This window comes from Spinacia oleracea, chromosome 4 (genome assembly GCF_020520425.1).
Source record: "Spinacia oleracea cultivar Varoflay chromosome 4, BTI_SOV_V1, whole genome shotgun sequence".
Taxonomy (NCBI): Eukaryota; Viridiplantae; Streptophyta; class Magnoliopsida; order Caryophyllales; family Amaranthaceae; genus Spinacia; species Spinacia oleracea.
The window spans coordinates 21,338,510-21,357,465 of record NC_079490.1 but is presented as its reverse complement, the minus strand read 5'-3'; the positions used below and the strand labels follow the sequence as shown (position 1 = coordinate 21,357,465).

Genomic DNA, 18,956 nt, shown 5'->3' with positions numbered 1-18,956 from the left:
CCTTATCAAGCTTGGCTCGAACAAGGTAAAACTCGGCTCGATTCGGCTCATTTGCAGCCCTATCCTTGTCCAAAAGCTAGGTGCCTTTCTTTACCCATAATCATATTTAGAAATATTTTTGACTCACTTGCAACATCGGGATAAACGCATACTTAAATTAAACCAACGACTCTTTATTATGTTCGAAGAAGTCTTTGAAAATTATTTGGAAGTTATTTAAAATCCGAATCCTACTGTGTACAATCCGAGGTGTCCTAAGCAAGTTGATTTATAGAAGGGTTCGTACATGATTACATGAGTGAATCAAAATACTGTTACGATTTTTGGAATGTTGTCTAAGGATTTGTTGGAAGCCATGGTGCAGGCGTCAAGATATACTTGTGCCCGTTTGGTATATGCTTTAGGCTTTTAAGGCCATCTTTTCCAGAATTCCGGGAATATAAACCGTTTTCAAATTGACTTAGATTTACTTGGTGTATGTCTGTATAAAAGGTCAAGGTATACTTAGTTCCTTCTCTATCTCTTTCATTTCAATCTTTTAGCCCCCAGTTGCTATTATGTCTTTCCATTAACGATGCTTTTTAAATTTTGATTTTAGATGTCCGTGTCATATGTCTGAGTAGGGTGAGCCTTGGTTAAGTGCCAAGTCCTATTGACAATGTCTGATTGTTTTTCAAAGGGGATTCGCAAGTATTTGAATTACCATGAACGGGTGCCCTGAGTTCGAAGGAACGATGGGGCAATGCCGTAGAACGATCTCTTTATTGCAAGCTTACTGCCTTTACTACTTGTCGGCGACTATGACTGTGTCTAGTGTTGAAAGAAGGTCTTCAAGCGAACAACTATGTCTGGTGGTGAAAGAAAGTCTTTAAGTGAGTTAGTTCGCTTTAGGGAGGGTCAAGTCGAGTATTTTAGAGGTCATGGACGCTTGCGCTAGCCCCCATTCAATTGAGGCAAAGCGGTCTTTTGAGTCTTGGCTAAGTGCCTAGGAGTGTGAGTGCTCCTTCTGGCAAGGGTACGTGCCCTTATTATTTTTCGATATATGCTCGTTTTGGCATCTTGGTGACTTGGATTCTTCCTTTGATTTAAATTTTTCTTTCGACTTGGATTGCAAGTAATTAAATTTCAATAAGGGACTTCTATTTTTTATTCTTGTTATTCTATAGGCTTTAATATTTTTGCAAATTGGTTGGACCGAATCATGGATTGCCTACGTATCCGCCTTAAATAGATTAAATTTGGAATCAGGTCTTGCGTAGTTCTTAGCCTAGAAAATGGTTTCTTAGAATGCCGATTTTAAACAAGTACGTTCTGAGGTGGAAACATATTATTTGAAACGGTAGAATAAGTGAAGTTTTTTATTATTTTAATCCGCTGCCTTGCCGTAAGCCAAAAATTTGTTTTATATTTTTTTTTTTGAGTACATGTATATTTTTTGGTGGTACGTATATCTGAATACGTGTTGTACCCCTCCAAGTGTTCGTTATTTTTCCGTGCATGTGCGGATAAAATGACGAGCACTTCTGGAAAAAATTTGGCGAGCAGAGAGATTCAGCGCCCAGGCAGGGGCGCTAAAGATTTCGGCGCCCAGCTCTGGGCGCTGAAAATGACTCCTGGGACGGATTCTTTTTTGGTGCGCTAAATGCTTCGTTTTTCTTTTTTAGACTTTTAGAGGCGCTTTTGCAAAGTTTCTTTTTTATTATTCACATTTTATTTTATTTTTGCAATTTTCATTTGTTTCCTTTTTTGTGTTTGTGACTCAAGACGGCTTGAAAGATGGGTTGAATGAGATAGGATAATTTGTATAGGTATTGGTCAAACATGAGGATTACATCAACCAAGGCCAATGAATAGCATGGGGATGGCTCAAGGGTATATCAACAGGATGTATCCAAATAAGTTATATGGTCCTTGTGCTAATGGTGGTGTAAGAGCATGTTTTGGAAATAATGGGTATGACGCACGTGTCAATGTCCGTGCGTGGTTTGCGGTTGACAACAAGTTCGAGAACAAGAGTCGAGGTAATGGTTTCTTGGGTTATGGTGATGAGAACATGGACGGGTTAAATGAGCTGAACAGGGGCCCCAGAGCGAAAGCGTCTAAGAACATAAGGATTGGAAAGGGTAGACATCGTAGAATTTTATGATTTGGATTGGTTGACTCAATTCTTTTCCTTCGTTTGCTTGGGTAAATTCCGCACTTTGGGAGGTACGGGCTAAGTATTTCATGGATCGCTCTTTTCGCTCTCCCTTTTCTCTCTCTTTTTTAAGCATTTCGTGGCTTGCTCTTTTCGCTCTCCCTTTTTTATTTTTTCCTTTTTGTTTGGGATTTCTCCCCAACATAAATCCTTCAATCAATTTTATTTGGGCTAAAAGGTAGATGGTTGTGGTCTTTGAGTCACGAGGCGAGACTGAGTGAGCCTCGTTTAGTAGGCCTATGGTGGACCTTTAACTTTAGTAGGGCCTAGGGTGGACCTTTAAATTGTCTTACTTTGCAAGCGTATTTAGTCGTTTCTTAAAAAGTGCAAATAGCGTGGATTCAAAATGTTATTTTTACCTTATTGAAATTTAACGAAAGAATTACATCGAAATATTTTTTTTGTTCTTTTTCAGATTCCGGTTTTACGGGATTTAATGGGAAGTTGTGACTTAGACTCAAACTTTCATTAATCTTTCTGATTATAACCCGTGTAGGAATATAAGGAGGTGGCCTACACTCAAAATAATGACGTGGCGTAAGCCTATAATACTTGACCAAGCGACTCTCAGACTTAGGCTAATTGAACCATAACTTTCGTTGGTTGACACTTTAGATTTTAACCCTTGGGTGTTCATTTGTCATGTGCCGTTTTGCTTAATGTTGGCAAGGTAGTTAGTTGGGGAGATCGAATTTTTATTTTTGCAAGACTAGAATCATTAGTGCGGCTTCTCTCTTAGTGTGTATTGCTTTACCCCAATGGTAGTCTTATGGCATGCCGATTTGGGTATTTTCATGGTTTGTCATGTTGCATTCATGGAAAATCTTTTAGTCCGTACTTAAAAGTGTTTAAAGGAGCGAGTGGCTCGAGAGGACTATGATAGTCGTGTTAGGTTATGATACATATGACAATTCATAAATCATGCGGAAAAAACCATAAACCCAGGAAAACATATTATTTACACATAATCATTTAGCATAGAATAGATGCATACTCTTTGTTGCGTGCCTTCCCTAGCTGCGCCCGAACCGAACAAGAACAAGTCTTTAGGACTCCAAGTGTCGTCCCTCCGTAGATAGTCCACAGCACGTCCGGATCCGCCTTAAGATTGACCAACTAGAATCGCCCTTAAGGTACTAGAAAATTTCGGCACTTTATGAGCAAGATGTGTGTTTTAATTTTCTCTCAAAAAACTCACTTTTGAATACTTTGAAACTTGTGTTATAAATTGTGAGCCCTAGCCTCATATTTATAGCGGTATGGAAAGGGAATCGAAATCCTATTCAGATACAAATTAATCAAACCTAGAATCCTACAAGAACTCTAATTTAATTAATTTATCAAATAGAATTAGGAATTTAATCATCAACCGAACTCTGCATGTTTTAGGAAACGTGCACGAACACAAACACTTGCACACACATGCACGACAGCCACGATGGGCCTCATGCGTGCGCGCGAGCAGCAGCCCACTCAGCGCCCGTGCGCGCTGCGCGCTGCGCGCGCTGTGCGCGCTGTGCGCTGCGCGTGCTGTGCGCGCTGTGCGCGCTGCGCGCTGCGCGTGCTGTGCGCGCTGTGCGCGCTGCGCGCTGCGCGCAGCCTGCTGGGCCTGGCCTTGCTGTTTGTGCGGCGCGCTTGGCTTGCTGGGCGATGGCCTGGCTTCGTGCTGGGCCTCGTCCGGCAGGCCTCGTCCGATGCTTATTCGTACGATGCGCTTCCGATTAAATTTTCCGATTCCGGAATTCATTTCCGATACGAACAATATTTAATATTTCCGATTCCGGAATTAATTTCCGTTTCGAACAAATATTTAATATTTCCGTTTCCGGAATTATTTTCCGATTCCGGTAATATTTCCGATTCTGACAATATTTCCGTTTCCGGCAATATTTCCGATTCTGGCAATATTTCCATTTCCGATAATATTTTCCGATACGTACCATGTTTCCGTTTCCGGCAACATCTACGACTTGGATAATATTTATATTTCCGATACGATCCATATTTCCGTTTCCGGCAATATCATCGTTTCCGGAGTATTCATTTCTTGCCTGTGACGATCTTAGCTCCCACTGAAACCAAGATCCGTCGGTTCCGAATATTCATAGATGGAGTATCTAATGCCATTAGATACTTGATCCGTTTACGTACTATTTGTGTGACCCTACGGGTTCAGTCAAGAGTAAGCTGTGGATTAATATCATTAATTCCACTTGAACTGAAGCGGCCTCTAGCTAGGCATTCAGCTCACTTGATCTCACTGAATTATTAACTTGTCAATTAATACTGAACCGCATTTATTAGACTTAACATAGAATGCATACTTGGACCAAGGGCATTATTTCCTTCAGTCTCCCACTTGTCCTTAGGGACAAGTGTGCATTTCCTAATTCCTTTGTCGCTCGATGCTTGCTCTTGAACATAAGGTAAGAGTTGTCATCCTTATTATGTCCAGAGGTGTTCCTCGGTTTCAGAGTTCAACTGATCAAATAAACAGATAATCATAGCCTATGATTCATCCGAGCACGGCCATGCATTTCACAGTTTCTAGCTCTCCGAGTGGCCTTGTACAACTTTTAAGCATCTCATCCCGATTTATGGGAGGACAATCCCAATCTTGCGATCTTGAGATTAGACTTCGTTTGATAGGTGATTACCTGAGCGTTGCCTTTATAGCCTCCTTTTACGGTGCGACGGTTGGTCAACGTCAAAGCAACCAGTTCTCAAACAAGTAATCTCAAATCACTCAGGTATTGAGGATTTAGTGTCTAATAATTTAATGAAATTTACTTATGACAGATTTTCATCTCTTACAGTAAAGTTTCATAGGTCTTGTCCGATACTAGTCTTCCCAAAGTAAGTATCTATGCAAATGATTATGACATTGCCATGTCCACATAGTTCAAGAAACAGAACTACTAGTCATCTTGCATTCTAATCGTCTAACGTTTTCTATGCGTCCAATTTTATAGAAAACTCCGATTAGGGACCATTTTCAACCTTTGACATTCAAGTTCACTTGATAGACATTTCTTAGTCACAGGACTGGTCCTGACAGTCTATCTTGAATATATCGTCAAATTGAAGGGACTCATCATTTAATAAACCACAAATTAAATGGAAAAATGAATTCCTTTCATTTATTGTGAATGATTAACCAATAATGTTTTACAAAGATTTAAACTCTAAAACTTTAAAACATTAAACAGAGACATCAAAGCCATTCTCCAATATGCTTGATTCCCATAGCTGCAGTGTGCGAGTTGTGCTTCGCTTGCGGCAGAGGTTTAGTTAATGGATCTGATATGTTGTCATCAGTTCCAATTTTGCTTATCTCGACTTCTTTTCTTTCAACGAACTCTCGTAGAAGGTGAAATCTACGAAGTACATGCTTGACTCTCTGGTGGTGTCTAGGCTCTTTTGCCTGTGCAATAGCTCCGTTATTATCACAATACAGGGCTATTGGTCCTTTAATGGAGGGGACTACACCTAGTTCTCCTATGAACTTCCTTAGCCATATAGCTTCCTTTGCTGCTTCATGTGCAGCAATGTACTCCGCTTCAGTTGTAGAATCCGCAATGGTGCTTTGCTTAGCACTTTTCCAGCTTACTGCTCCTCCGTTGAGGCAGAAGACAAACCCAGACTGTGATCTGAAATCATCTTTGTCGGTTTAGAAACTTGCGTCCGTATAGCCTTTAACAATTAATTCATCATCTCCACCATAGACCAGGAAGTCATCTTTGTGCCTTTTCAGGTACTTCAGAATATTCTTGGCAGCAGTCCAATGCGCCTCTCCTGGGTCTGACTGGTATCTGCTCGTAGCACTGAGTGCGTACGCAACATCCGGGCGTGTACATATCATAGCATACATTATTGAACCAATCAATGATGCATATGGAATCCCATTCATTCGTCTACGCTCATCAAGTGTTTTTGGGCACTGAGTCTTGCTTAGAGTCATTCCATGAGACATGGGTAGGTAGCCTCGCTTGGAGTCCGCCATCTTGAACCTATCAAGCACCTTATTGATATAAGTGCTTTGACTAAGTCCAATCATCTTTTTAGATCTATCTCTGTAAATCTTGATGCCCAATATGTACTGTGCTTCTCCTAGATCCTTCATCGAAAAACATTTCCCAAGCCAAATCTTGACAGAGTTCAACATAGGAATGTCATTTCCGATAAGCAATATGTCGTCGACATATAATACTAGGAAAGCAATTTTGCTCCCACTGACCTTCTTGTATACACAAGATTCGTCCGCGTTCTTGATGAAACCAAAGTCACTGACTGCTTCATCAAAACGTATATTCCAGCTCCTGGATGCCTGCTTCAATCCGTAGATTGACTTCTTTAGCTTGCATACCTTTTTAGCATTCTTTGGATCCTCAAAACCTTCAGGTTGTGTCATAAACACAGTTTCTGTTAAAACGCCGTTTAAGAAAGCAGTTTTGACATCCATCTGCCATATTTCGTAATCGTAATATGCAGCGATTGCTAACATTATTCGAATAGACTTTAGCATTGCAACTGGTGAAAAGGTTTCATCGTAATCCACACCGTGGACTTGCCTGTAACCTTTTGCAACCAATCTAGCTTTGAAAACTTCAAGTTTCCCATCCTTGTCCTTTTTCAGTTTGAAAACCCATTTGCTTCCAATGGCTTGGTAGCCATCTGGCAAATAGACCAAATCCCATACTTGGTTTTCAGACATGGAGTCTAATTCAGATTGCATGGCTTCTTGCCATTGCTTGGAGCTAGGGCTCGTCATAGCTTGCTTGTAAGTCGCAGGTTCATCACTTTCAAGTAATAGAACGTCATAGCTCTCGTTCGTCAAAATACCCAAGTACCTTTCCGGTTGAGATCTATATCTTTGCTATCTACGCGGGGTAACATTTCTAGATTGACCATGATTCTCACCAGATTCTTCTAAAGATCTCTGAGTTTCATCTTGAATGTCATCTTGAGCATTCTCTAGAGTTTGTTGTTCGACTCGAATTTCTTCGAGGTCTACTTTTCTCCCACTTGTCATTTTGGAAATGTGATCCTTCTCCAAAAAGACACCATCTCGAGCAACAAACACTTTGTTCTCAGATGTATTGTAGAAGTAATACCCCTTTGTTTCCTTTGGATAGCCCACAAGGATACATTTGTCAGATTTTGGATGAAGTTTGTCTGAAATTAATCGTTTGACGTATACTTCACATCCCCAAATCTTAAGAAAAGACACATTTGGAGGCTTTCCAAACCATAATTCGTATGGAGTCTTTTCGACAGCTTTAGACGGAGCTCTATTTATAGTGAGTGCAGCTGTATTTAGTGCATGTCCCCAAAATTCTAATGGAAGTTCGGCCTGACCCATCATTGACCTGACCATGTCTAGCAAGGTTCTGTTCCTCCGTTCTGACACACCGTTCCATTGTGGTGTTCCAGGAGGAGTCAATTCTGATAGAATTCCACATTCTTTCAGATGGTCATCAAATTCATAGCTCAGATATTCACCGCCTCTATCAGACCGCAGTGCCTTAATCTTCTTGCCTAATTGATTCTCTACTTCACTCTGAAATTCCTTGAATTTGTCAAAGGATTCAGACTTATGCTTCATTAGGTAGACATAACCATACCTACTGAAGTCATCAGTGAAAGTGATAAAGTAGCTGAAACCACCTCTAGCATTTGTACTCATTGGTCCACATACATCTGTATGGATTAAACCCAATAGTTCATTTGCTCTTTCTCCAACTTTAGAGAAAGGTTGCTTTGTCATTTTGCCAAGTAAACATGATTCGCATTTACCATAATCCTCTAAGTCAAATGGTTCTAGAATTCCTTCTCTTTGAAGTCTTTCTAAGCGTTTCAAGTTTATATGGCCTAATCGACAATGCCACAGATAGGTGAGATCTGAATCATCCTTTTTGGCCTTTTTGGTATTTATGTTATATACTTGTTTGTCGTGATCTAATAAATAAAGTCCATTGACTAATCTAGCAGATCCATGAAACATCTCTTTAAAATAAAATGAACAACTATTGTCTTTTATTATAAAGGAAAATCCCTTAGCATCTAAGCAAGAAACTGAAATGATGTTTTTAGTAAGACTTGGAACATGGAAACATTCTTCCAGTTCCAAAACTAGCCCGGAGGGCAACGACAAATAGTAAGTTCCTACAGCTAATGCAGCAATCCGTGCTCCATTTCCCACTCGTAGGTCGACTTCACCCTTGCTTAACTTTCTACTTCTTCTTAGTCCCTGTGGATTGGAACATAAGTGTGAGCCACAACCTGTATCTAATACCCAAGAAGTTGAATTAGCAAGTATACAGTCTATAACGAAAATACCTGAAGATGGAACGACTGTTCCGTTCTTCTGATCTTCCTTTAGCTTTGGACATTCTCTTTTGTAATGGCCTATTCCATCACAATAAAGACAGCTTGATGTGGACTTGTCCTGCTTTGATTTAGCATTGCCCTTGGACTTTCCACCTTTCTTGAATGGTCTCTTTCTAGCCTTGAGTAAATCTTTGGCTTCACAGTCCAGTACTATTTCAGCCTTTCTGACAAGGTGAATAAATTCTGCAACTGTTTCTTCTCTTGGTTCACTTAGGTATAGTTGCTTGAAGCGACCAAACCCACTGTGTAGTGAATTGAGCAAGACAGAGACTGCCATCCTTTCGCTTATTGGTGTTCCTAGTAGACTTAGGCGATCAAAATATGAACACATAAGATCCACATGGAACCTCAGTGGGACGCCTACCCTTTGTTTAGTGCGAAGGAGCTGAACATGTGTTTCTTGGACCTCCATCCTATAACACCTGTTGGGAGAACTAACCTTTAGACCAGACATTGATTCAATCAACTCATGGACGTTCAGGTCCCTGTCCTCCGTACTTCCACGACAGATATCCCTCAGATTCTTGATGAGCGTAAAAGGTTCATAGGCTACAAACCTTCTAGCCCAATCATCAGGGATATTGTTCAGCATGAGACTCATAACCTTTTTGAGATCCGCATCCCAGGCGTAAAATCTCTCAGGGGTCATGTCTCTGGCATAGTAGCTTGGCATGGGATGTGACAGTACATACTCAAGTCCATTGAGTTTGACTATTTCAACTAGCTTAGCTTCCCATTCAAGAAAATTTGTCAGGTTCAGCTTGACCATAAGCTCAGAACCCATGATGATGTTTTGATTGTTGTTTGCCATATTAAAACTACAATTGAAAAGAATAAACAAATAAATAACCATTCACAGTTTCTCTTAATAAACTTAAATTCTAGCATACATGCATAATTCAATGTTTATTAAGCATTTTATTCAAGTTATGTGTTCCGGCAGGTGTGAATAAAATGATTCCAAGATCCTAAAATCATTGAAGAACTAAGCACAGTTTGTCGACTTAATCCTAGAACATCTTAGGTAAGCAAAAGCCTTTTGCTAATAGTCTAGAAACTATTCTTGGTTGATAGGTACGTCTAAGAACTTATTAGGTAAACCTATCGAATTTGCCACGACATAAAAGGACTCCTTACTTATATCGTTGAGTTTCACCAAAACTAACATGTACTCACAATTATTTGTGTACCTTGCCCCTTTAGGACCAATAAGTAACACCTCGCTGAGCGAAAACTATTACTAGATTGATGTAAAGGATATCCAAGCAAGTGTATATTTTGGCATGACACCTTTTAACTCAATTTTTAAGTTTGGAACTTAAGGCTCTTACTATGTTGGTTAGATTTTAAGTGAACTAAAATCCTTAATCATGCAACATAATCAAGTTTTTGATCTCATGCATTTTAAGACATATTTAAAACAATAAATAACTTAAAACATGCATAAGATATTTGTGATCTAGTATGGCCCGACTTCATCTTGAAGCTTTGACTTCAAAGTCCGTCTTGAAAATCTCCGTGGGAGGCACCATTTTCTTCAAATAGGATAAGCTATAACTAATTACAACTATTTGATGGTTCGCAGACCATATTTGAATTAAAAAATAACTTTGGTACTTTAGACCAATTACATTCAAATTAATGGTACGCAGACCATATTTTCTATCCTATTTGGGCCATACTAGTCACTTCATAACCTGCAAAACAGTACATATACAATATATACCATTCACCCATTCATTATCATGAATGGCCCACATAGCTGGTTAGTAAAACACATTATGCATCACGTAAACATTTGCAGCAATTAATCAAGGGCACCAATAATCTACCAATTATTCAGTCCTTATTAATTCTAATCAAGTTGTTTTAACCTTAAGGATTTGTAGACCTAATCAAGAGTTTATGACTAAAAAGCGCTCCCACTTAAACCAATAAATTCATATGCTTTACCAATTTTAAACATAAAAATGTATTTCTAGTCCAACCGGAAACATACAAATTTAATTAAAATTTAAAGATCATATCAATTTATAATTGAATCCAAAAATTTAATTTAATTTCAGTCGTATTTAAATTAATTCATGATTTTAATTTTAGTAAAATAATTAGAATAAATAACATTTATTATAATTATAATATTCAAAATTAAAATCCAAGAAAATAATTCAAATTATTAATTTTAAATTAATTAAAATTACGCGAACTGAAATTTTCAAATTAAACATTCAAAAACGATCTAATCGTAACGCAAACACCCTACGCGTTGCACGCCCATGGGCCGTACGCACACAGCCATTGCTGGCCATGTGCGCGCAGCCCATGCGCTCGTCGCATAGCTGCTGCTTCCCTATCGCAAGCCTCCGCACGCATTGGTGTTCGCTGCGCGCGCCAGCGCTCATCGCACGCGAGCTATCGCTCGCAGTGCGCGCGCGCGACATCGCTCGCTGGGCGCGCGACATCGCTCGCTGGGCGCGCGAGCCATCGCTCGCTGGGCGCGCGACATCGCTCGCTGGGCGCGCGACATCGCTCGCTGTGCGCGCGAGCCATCGCTCGCTGGGGCGCGACATCGCTCGCTGGGCGGGCGACATCGCTCGCTGTGCGTGCGAGTAATGCTGGGCGCAGCGCTCGTGGCACGCGAGCTTGCGCTCGCTGCGCGCGAGGCTGCGCGCTCTTGTGCGAGGCAGCGCGCGTTGTGGCGCAGCTCGCTTGCTGCCCACACGCGACTGCCTTGGCTCGCCCTTCGCCCATGCCCATTCGTCCATTGCTCGTGGCATACGACACAAGGCAGGGCTGCTGCCTTGTGCTCGTGCACTACGCCCTTGCTCATTGCATTCGTGCCGCACGGGCGACGAGCTCCCTTGCTCGTCGTCGCATGCCCGCATTATACAACACCCCTTAAGGGTAACACGAAGCGTCCATTGCTTCGTGCGTGCAAGTTTTATGAACGAATCGCATAAAATTTAAAATTTATATTTAAAATTAATGACAAATTAATAAATAATATTAATTTCATAATTTTAGGGCGAAAAATCGAAAATTTATTATCCAATTGATTTCCGATTGATATGGATTCAAGTCTAGGTCATAAAAATTTAAAATTTATCGTAAATTTACAATTTTTATGGTGGTTTTTAATCATAGGTTTTTAATTAAATTACAATTAATTATGAAAATCAAATTAATTCTAAATTATTCTAATTTTCAACAAATTAATCATAATTACAAATTAGATTGCATAATTAACAAGACTAGGCATTCAAACTTGTTAAACATATGCAGTAGGTCAATCAAAAATTCAAGATTTATCAACAAGAATCGCAAATATTTAATTTAACATCTTAAATTTACGAAATTTTGCATTCGAAAAACTAAAACCTTCGAAAAGTCATAGTTAGGCTTCGAATTTGAGAATTCTGGGTTCGGCAGAAAAAGACTATTTTTGTCAAAATTTTAGAATGCTTTTTACATGCGGAATTGACACAAAAATCACTCAATTCGGATGAGAAACGAAGAAACTGCCGAAAAACTGCGTACGTATAATTAAATAAACGCAATTTGCAATTAATTAACAATTACGAAAATTAATCACCCCTTTTAATTCTTGCAAATTTGTAATATTTAACCATGTTCATGCAATTTAGATTATGAAAATAATAAGGGGCTCGTGATACCACTGTTAGGTTATGATACATATGACAATTCATAAATCATGCGGAAAAAACCATAAACCCAGGAAAATAATAAGGGGCTCGTGATACCGCTGTGCGCTGCGCGTGCTGTGCGCGCTGTGCGCGCTGCGCGCTGCGCGCAGCCTGCTGGGCCTGGCCTTGCTGTTTGTGCGGCGCGCTTGGCTTGCTGGGCGATGGCCTGGCTTCGTGCTGGGCCTCGTCCGGCAGGCCTCGTCCGATGCTTATTCGTACGATGCGCTTCCGATTAAATTTTCCGATTCCGGAATTCATTTCCGATACGAACAATATTTAATATTTCCGATTCCGGAATTAATTTCCGTTTCGAACAAATATTTAATATTTCCGTTTCCGGAATTATTTTCCGATTCCGGTAATATTTCCGATTCTGACAATATTTCCGTTTCCGGCAATATTTCCGATTCTGGCAATATTTCCATTTCCGATAATATTTTCCGATACGTACCATGTTTCCGTTTCCGGCAACATCTACGACTTGGATAATATTTATATTTCCGATACGATCCATATTTCCGTTTCCGGCAATATCATCGTTTCCGGAGTATTCATTTCTTGCCTGTGACGATCTTAGCTCCCACTGAAACCAAGATCCGTCGGTTCCGAATATTCATAGATGGAGTATCTAATGCCATTAGATACTTGATCCGTTTACGTACTATTTGTGTGACCCTACGGGTTCAGTCAAGAGTAAGCTGTGGATTAATATCATTAATTCCACTTGAACTGAAGCGGCCTCTAGCTAGGCATTCAGCTCACTTGATCTCACTGAATTATTAACTTGTCAATTAATACTGAACCGCATTTATTAGACTTAACATAGAATGCATACTTGGACCAAGGGCATTATTTCCTTCAAGTCGTGACCCAATGTGATTATAAGCGTTGAGGCCATTAATTTTTGCTAATGGTATTGACACCTTAGGTTCACTTTGGGGGTTGTGCGACTATGTGGGAATGATTTTCAGAATGTGACTGTTTCCATTTTGCAAATAATATATTCTTTTATTGGTGAGAGAGAGTATTGAGGCTGTAGACTCTTAGCAAGGGATGACAATTACATATGGGTGCTTATTGATTTAAATGTCAGGAAGGGAAACTCAATATGGTTTAACCTTTTGACTTGCAGAACGACACCAAGCATTAGGACCGATTCTATGGATAAGACAACTAAGACTTAGGATTTGGATTGTACTTTGCCCTAGCCTAGTCTAGACTCGGATTTATTTTTTATTCGAACATTATTTTTCTTGAAGACTCTTATTTGAACATTATTTTTTGAATACTTTGCCCATGTGACATTCATAGTTATTAGCATGTTCGGTTTTGTTGCCGAGCATTGTCGTCGTAGGAGGCCTAACAACGACACAAAGAGTTATTTATTTTTATTTTTTAGTCGCTTTTAGAATCGAGTGCCTTTTCATACGCCCTCGCGGCAATTTTTTCGAAAAGTTTTTTTTTTTTTGCTACGTATATTTTTTATGCGCGGGCACCGAGGCTGCTGTGCCTGACCAAAAGGCCAGGCAGCGACTTCAGCGCCCAACAGTGGGCGTGAGAAATTTCGGCGCCCAGCCAGGGGCGTTGAAAATGCGTCCCTGGCTGGTTCTCGTTTTCAGTTTTCGTCTACTTTTGTTTTTGCGACTTTAATTTTGCGTGCTTGCCTTATAACGTCCTTTACGCGTTGTGCAGCGTTTGTGGGATTCGTTACGGCCATCCCGAGCGTCGCTTATTTTTGTGGCGATCGTTCGGGGTTGCGGAACACGTATTTTGGTATAACTCTTTGGCCAATTGGTTCATGAATGTTTGGGCAATTTTTAAAGTCGTTGGTTTTCTAGCATTATTTGTCTAGCATTATTCGTACGCACAATCATAACATAGTCACATAGTTTGCTACACATAACTACATTACAAACTTGGATTTGAAAATTAAATATGTCACGTAGTTTATGATAGGCTTCTATGGGTAGTATTTGCGCCTGGCTTGGTACCGCTTCTATCGTAGATCCAACACATGCCCCGGTCGAGGTAGTGTCTTCAACAGACGAATTTCGCTCAAGAGGCCAACCCGCAAGTGCAAGCCAAGGGGGCATGCAGGCGAGAGGGACCTAATGGGCGAGCGATTGGGTTCGGGATAGGTGTACTGCCTGCACAAGTACCGAGTGGGAAACATGCGCGGCGTATGCACCCCCCTATTGGCGAAAAAATGTATCCTTAGTCCCAACTCCCGAGGGAGCCGAGATTCGTTATGCGGTTCTGCCCGTTCACATTAATATGCTGATTTTCAGGTCGTCCCAACTTGATAAGGAAATAAACGCGGGGTAGGATCGTTTCACCCTTCGGCTATTTTGATTACCTACAAGCACGAGTATTTCCTTCACTATCCCCAGTGGAGTCGCCGCTGTGAGGGGGTCGAAAAAGCACGAGGCTGATGCGTGACCTCGTCCCTCGTGGGTGTGACGATTCTTTTTATTCAATCAAGTGTAATTGGATTTCCTCTGAGTTTACACCCAATTGACTAGTAATATAGGAGTCGCCATTCAGTTTTTAACGACAATGAGAAAAACTGACAAAACCCGGTTATCGTGACATAAAGGGAGTGCAATTATGTTTGACCACGACGGCCGTAGGTTCCCTTGTGATCCCAGGTGTGGGGATCTCTCAACATACACCCGCAAGGTAGAGATTGAGGGTTCGGGGGACTGTAACTACCGAGAGGAGTACTTCGCTCGTCGATAACTCCAGAGGCAGGATATCCTTACTAGCTCAGCATAAATAATTGAAGGGACATGCGTTAACTATTAAACTAATCTGAGTTGATTTTAGCAATATGCAACATATAATACTAATTCGATCGTGATTATCTGATTTAAATAACATTAAGGGACCTAGCATAATAATCCGATTTCCCAAAAATATCATATTTGTTAGGCGTGATAGAACAATCAGATTTAGTAAGTTTAACAGTTCATAAAAAGGGCGAGGAAAGCAGTTAAATCATCGAAAAGGGACACATTACGACGCACCCTTGAGAGGTGCGTCACGGTTCTCAAAAAACTAACCACTTTGACTTTGCTATTTCTCCTTTTTATTTAACAAATCTCAATTATGGGACGGGATACGTTCTGTTCGATTTATGGATCGATTGCGACAGAACGTGTGAACAGTTTCGCAGCGAGAGGCTTAGGCTAAGGGTTGGAGTCAATACTCAGAATATAATTGTGTGTTGTTGTGTGTTCTTTTCACGTCGATCTTAGGGGTCTATTTATAGGAAAGAGTTTGTGCAAAGATAGAATTGCGGAACTCTAATACTCGAGGAATTAGGAAAAAACACGTCCCGAGTATTTTCAGCGCCCAGGGCTGGGCGTCAAAGATTTAGGCTCGTTAGGTTTTTAATTAATACGTAACTCTTATTTCCGAATCCTATTAGGAATAGGATTCTTGCAGTTTTCTATCTCATTTAGGATTTATGTTGGAATGCAACACCTAATTCTGATAGGTTTCTATCTTTTATGATTTGCCACTTTTAGAAGCTACCCTTTACGGCAGTTTCCATAAATAGCAGGTTTCGGGTGAAATGAAAAGGGGAATTGAGATTCGTTTATTTTATAGGAGATGCGTTGTCAAGTGGAGATTTATGCTTTCATCATCGAACCTTTCCCTTTCGGGAATGGGGACAAAAATAGGTGTCTACAATCAGCAATTGTTCTTTTTACATATTTATAGTGTTGTTTTCAGATATTTTTTGATAAATAAAATAACGGAATTAGAACATAAATTGGTTGAAAAAGAACATTTCCAAAACTTAAAAGAACAAGAAAAAATATAGATCTGGTTTTAAAGTTCATCAAAGGTTCGTCGTTTTATTTTTTAATTAGAACATAAATTGGTTGGAAAAAGAACATTTCCAGAACTTAAAAGAACAAGAAAAAATATAAATCTGGTTTTAAAGTTCATCAAAGGTTAGTCGTTTTATTTTTTAATTAGAACATACTGTAAATTGGTTGGAAAAGAACATTTCCAGAACTTAAAAGAACAAGAAATATAACTGCTTTTTATATTTGTACCTTTTGTCTGATTTGTCACAATTAGTGTTCTTTTTGGTTTTTTGCTAATATTCTTTTACTTTACTTGTTAATGTTCTTTTCTGATTTATTTTCTCTGTTCTTTTTTTTTTTTCGATTTTTATGTTTGTTGCGTTTTATTGTTATTTTTGTGCGTTTTTGGGCAGGTGCACGAAGAGCACCGTGCACACCCCTGTATAATCCGAGCGTTGTGTTGTGTCACCATCGATAAAGCACCGCATAATCAATACTCCCTACGTCCCAGATTAGTTGTTACACTTTCCTTTTTCGTCCGTCCCTGATTAGTTGTTACACTTCTAAATTAGGAATGACCCCACAATTATTATATTGTTTCTCTCTTCCCACTCACTTTTTGTTTGTCCCCACACCCTCTCTCATTCAATTAAAAAAATACCCAACTAACTCATATCATATCTACTTTTTCAATTAAATAACAATTGATAACCAAACAACCACTTATCACCTAAAACTTTGTGCAAAGGTAAGTGTAACAACTAATTTGGGACGGAGGGAGTATAAAAAAACAAACAATATATATGTATAAAAGTACGTCAAAAAAGATCGTCCCAAAAGTACATATTACAATCAATTGATCAAATACCTGCAAAATTATTACAATTGCTCTTCATTTTCATTCTAAAAATAAAGTCACAATTACAACAAGATTCATATTAGTGATTCACAATACCCACTGATTGAGTGATTGTAACATATAATTAACTTGCTTAGTCAGAGTGATTGTACCATCTAATTAATTGCTTAGTCAAAACAAATCAAATACATATACACAAGATAAACAAAATCAAAAGAACAATCAACCAATGCTTACTCAGTTACTCCTCACATTATTAATTGCCTTTACAAAAGCAATTGAGCAACTAAACAAATATGATATTGAATGATGCATTCACTCATAATTAAAACAACAATCTACCAAAACAACAATTCACCAATAACAACAAGTCAACAACAACAAATAACAACTCGTGAACCATCCACTTTAACTCATGAACTGATCCCGGGCCATTCCCACAAATAACAACAAGATATTGAAAAATCAAAAGCAGAGTAGCAACTAATACTTGAGAACTGTAATAGTTGACAAATCACTATGTTTGACAGTTTGGCTTCTCAGCTATAAATCAATCTCCTAAAACCAAATTCCTGAAAAAGCCGATGCTTCGATTGACAACCTTTTTATATTTTTATATGATACAAATTGCAGTATAAGAAAAATTGATCCCACATACAATCATATCTTGACCTATTCTGCCGAAGAATGTAAGCACTCCATGAACATCTAAAAACCCAGGGTTAACAAACAATAACAAGAAGAAATTGAATTATTAAAACATACTCATACAACTCACTACTCAGGAAATTAAACAGTTAAACTAAGCACACAATTAATCATGAATAAAAAACTAATTTCAGCTATCACAATTACTCATACGATCATACTCGAGAATTAATTTCAGACACAATTACTCATACTCAAGAAATTAAGCACTCCCCCTCAAAAAAGAAAAGAAATTAAGCACTCGTGAATGATGAGGGGCGGACCTTTCAGCTTATCGTAGTGGGCGCGGTGACGGTGGGGCCGTGGGGGGCATGTGGGCCGGCCGCCGGTGTCGCTTGTCGGTGAGGGAAGAGCGCTGGGCGGCGCTGCTGTAAGATGGGAGGAGAGAAATGACAAGGCGATCAAGCAAAACAAAAGGGTTCCTCTACTTACTAAAAAAAGCCGAACCTCCCTCTGATCGAGTCCGTATCACCGTGTTCGAAATTGGAGGCCCATTTCTACTTGCTCGTACAGCCCGCTTTCGGTTTGATACCTTTTCACGAGTTGCTCATGTTCATTATTTACCGTATTCCCATGCTCACTTAAAATACAACTTATTATTAAATTTACTTTTTATTTCATCTTACAATTCAAAAACATGTATATACGCAGTTATACACAGATATCCATGTGTCATAGAATGAAGAATACAAAATTTTGTTGAATTATTTTGGGATTTCTTCTCAATGAGTCGGGTTGTTCTTTAACTCTAACACAATCAAACGGCGAATTACTTATATGTGTTGCGCGAATCTCGTCTAAGCAGTGGCGGTGCCAGAATTCGCCACTTAAGGGTTCGGAATTTTTCAGAAACATATAATAAAATCAAACATCAATATCCAAAATCCAACTTATAATTAATAATTTGGTGGTACATATGTTCTATTATAATAACACTAAAAAAATATATAACGGTTTTTTCATGAAATGCCCATGAGGTTTGCAAAAACGCACCAAATACCCTCGCGTCTTTTGAATCACATAATATACCCCTATTTTTTCTCAAGTTTGCACCAAATACCCCTAAACCGACTTTCCGTTATTCCTCCGTTAAGTCGTGTTTATAATTCACAAAATACAACTATTTTGAAACTAAGTTGCACCAAATACCAAACTGCTTTTAAACTGCAGAATTTGATTTCCACAAATGGTTCACCTAAATCAATTTAATCAACCTAAAAGTTAAACCTAAAACAAAAATATAAGTAATAATCAACTAAAATTGTGGAATAACAAGATTT

The 18,956-nt window shown here is 39.2% G+C and overlaps 1 protein-coding gene across 1 annotated transcript in view; it reads right to left on the bottom strand.

The window, feature by feature from the left end:
• LOC110790691 (50S ribosomal protein L21, mitochondrial) overlaps nt 1-18,151 on the bottom strand; it is a 28,936-nt gene extending 10,785 nt beyond the window's left edge. The window contains exon 1 of the mRNA XM_021995470.2: nt 17,940-18,151. The gene's annotated coding sequence lies outside the window, so the exon portion shown is untranslated. The remainder of the gene's footprint in view (nt 1-17,939) is intronic.
• Between the last annotated feature and the right edge of the window lie 805 nt (nt 18,152-18,956).